The following is a 3,474-nucleotide window of genomic DNA, read 5'->3' on the forward strand; positions in this document are numbered from 1 at the left end:
AGAAAATGGGTGTCTGTTAATGCTGAAAGTCCATAAAATCAAATGTTACCAAGGTGGGTTCATTTTTACTCTTCAAATTCAAATACAAAAAACTATAATGCAAAAATAGCTTTGATATAATATAGAACCTAAATTTATTAAAATTATAATAAAGAACAAATTGGTGAAGTGTGAAAAGTAAAGCATCTGTAAAACCACATTCAGAGCTATCAATAATGTATTTTAAAGAAAAATTTAGCAAATTTTTAGATTAGGCTTTTGATTTATACATATCAAAAACAGCTTGCTTTTTTTATGTTGTAAATTTCACAAACTTGTGCTACTAAGCTGCCTTATTCTAATTTTTCAATTAGCTCTAATTTTCATGTTGCATTTAAGTTTACACACTTTCTTTTTACTTCTGTATCAGTTGATGTCCTTTTAAATCATAAGGATTATGAAATGATTTAATAAAGAAAGTAAAAATCAGAAATTACAAAAACAGTGTGTGCAATTAACTCATAACTTGAGGCAGAATAAGACAAAACAAAGTGAACAGAGAATTGTAGAATACATACAACCTCGCTTAATTCCAGTTCATACTCTGTGCCAACATGGGGTAAACTCAACTCTTACCTTGAGCAGATGATAAATCAAAACAATTTCCCATATGCCACCTACTCTTCACTATTTCTTACTCATTGATTGAAGCAAATTTGATAAGAAATGCACATGGTACGGTGGCTGAAGTGTTCATTAAACCAAGGGTTTACTGTATACAAATTTATTGAAATATCTGTGAAAATTTAATTAAATTTTCAAATGTCTAAGAAAATAAATTGAAATATTGGAACTAGGAATAATTTAAGAACAAAGTTTTTAACATTTGAGAACATTTTGTATTTTGTTGTTTTCTTGATGTAAATCTAAAAATTAATTATATAGGTATTATATAAATGCATGCATGATAATTCAGTTAAAATATTCAAACAGTATGTAACTACAGTAACTTTAAAGAAATATTACAGAAAGATTTTTAAATAATTGAATTTTTTCAAATTAAAAAATATTACTATTTTCATTGAAATAATGTATATTAAAAAAAAATTGAGTTTGATTTCTTATAAACATGTAGAAATATGTTTTTTTGATTTTCTGTATCTAGTTTTAATTAGTCTATTGTAGTAAATTAAATATTCTTGTCAATTAATAATAGTATAGCAAGAGAGAAAATTTATGTAAACTTATTTAAACTTTATCATGTTCGTTAGAGAGAATTATTGAGGAATGTCACTATAAAATAGTCTTAAACCAAATAAAGATACGATTTTGATTAAACAATCAGAATCATATCTTCATAATGAATACTTTTATGTTTGGATCTATATAATGAGGTTTATACAAATATGTACATTTTAGTTTCTATCTTATTTATAAAATTGATTTATCCATAATAGTTATAAAGACATTTTTTAAAATCGAATTTATAGTGGAAAACTAATACAGAATAGTTAATTTGTTAAAAATATGTTTAAATTTGAGCACCTTATGAAATAAAAATGACTTTTACTCGGATATTTTTTTCAATTTAACAATAAATAACTTTGATATATCCTGTAATTTTGAAATGTAGACTTTTTTAAATCAGGAAAAACTAAAAAAACATAAACAAAATTATCATTGTCTACATAATAAAAACTTGAATAACTATATGTAAATGAAATTACAAAAATAGATATTTCAAAATTACACAGCACCAGTGAATTTTCAAACTTTTAAGTTTGCAATAACAAATATTAATATTCCAAATACAAAGCCTTAATATTAAAAGTTGTTGGTATACGATTAACTGTAAAAACAAAAACAATTTATTAATTCATTGTTTTGTTTGTTTGAAATATGAAGAGACAGGAATTGACAGTCTTGTGTATATTTTGAACCTAAAAAGTAAAGAATAAAACAGGATATAAACACAAAATAAATATATTATTATTATTTTTTTAATTAACCACATTTAATTAAGTAAATTTTGAAAGTTTGTATTATTGATCTGTTTGTATAAACTCAATTTATTATCTTTATATTTTTATACTTCAAAGTTTATTCCAAATTTTAAATAAGGAAAATGACTCAGTTAAGATAGATTGGTTGTTTCTTTTTATATGATTATGAGAAATGATTACAATAAATGTGAAAAAAAGAATTACATTTTTTTGGTAGGATTTCAAAAAAACTCTTAAAAGAAATTTCTTTCCAGCCATGTAAACTTCAGTTTAAATTTATTGTATCTTATTGGTTAACTCATACCTTTTGTCAGACATTATGAATTTGCATTTAGAAATTTTTGGATGCAGTCAAAACATCATCTTTCTTAAAATTTGTTGACTTTTATGTGTCATTTAGTATTCTGAAACTTGATTTTACACATATCTAACATTCCTACTTTTATATTCTCTATGAAATTGTATAGAAAACATTTCCTATTGTAGGAATTTTTTAACAATATGCCATAAGGGTATTAAATTCATATATTATAGAATGAGGATGAATTGTTAACAAATAAAATGGTTTTGTGGTGTGACAGAAGGAATAAGTAGTTGGAAATCATTTCTATCAACTAGATTTAGAAAGGAAAAAAGTATAAAAACTGTTCTAAGATTTAATCCAATGATTAAAACAAAAATCAAGGGTAATTTTATTGTTTATATTTAATAGTTATATGCCATATATATATGGAATGTATAAAAAGGCTATTGTACAACTTAGTGTAATAATACAACATTCTGTATAATGCATTAAAACGGTCAAATTTTAATAAACATTAAAAAATAATTCTGTATTCATTCTAACGTTTTTCTTTTTTGTTTTCATTGAGTTATTTCATTGGAAAATTAAACTAGGGTAAAAATATTATTATTAAATTTTTATAATTTGAATTTTATAACTTCTCCTAAATTTAAATATTAAAATCCTTTCCTCTGGATGAAACTGTTCTATAATTTATTTGAAATGGGTAAATTTAGTGGGCAATCATTTGTTTCCCCTCTCAACATATCTGTGTATATATTGTATATAAAATGGCAATCCAAAATGTAATTTCTAAAATATATTTGATTTATTACCATTGTTCAGAATTGCTTTTATAAATTTATCTGACAGTAATAACTTGTAATAATTAAATAAAATAGGAACTTTGCTAATAATAAACGTTTCCTTATATTGTGATTAAATCACAATATTAAGTGTTTCTTTTAACTTATATTATATTATGTAAATCTATAATATAATGTGATACAAATTTAAGATACTGATGTGGAAGATTTTTCTTTCAGCTACATGTACCATATGAATTTTATAAAATATTTAAACATGAATTATAAAATTTTCAATTTTATTGTGAAATAAAAATGGGATTTTCTAAATTGTATTTGTAAAAGGTTCTATAACATTAACAACCCTCATAGATAAACAAATGACTTTCTGTACACCATCACT

Source organism: Centruroides vittatus, unplaced genomic scaffold (genome assembly GCF_030686945.1).
Source record: "Centruroides vittatus isolate TY-2023 unplaced genomic scaffold, ASM3068694v2 contig_301, whole genome shotgun sequence".
NCBI lineage: Eukaryota > Metazoa > Arthropoda > Arachnida > Scorpiones > Buthidae > Centruroides > Centruroides vittatus.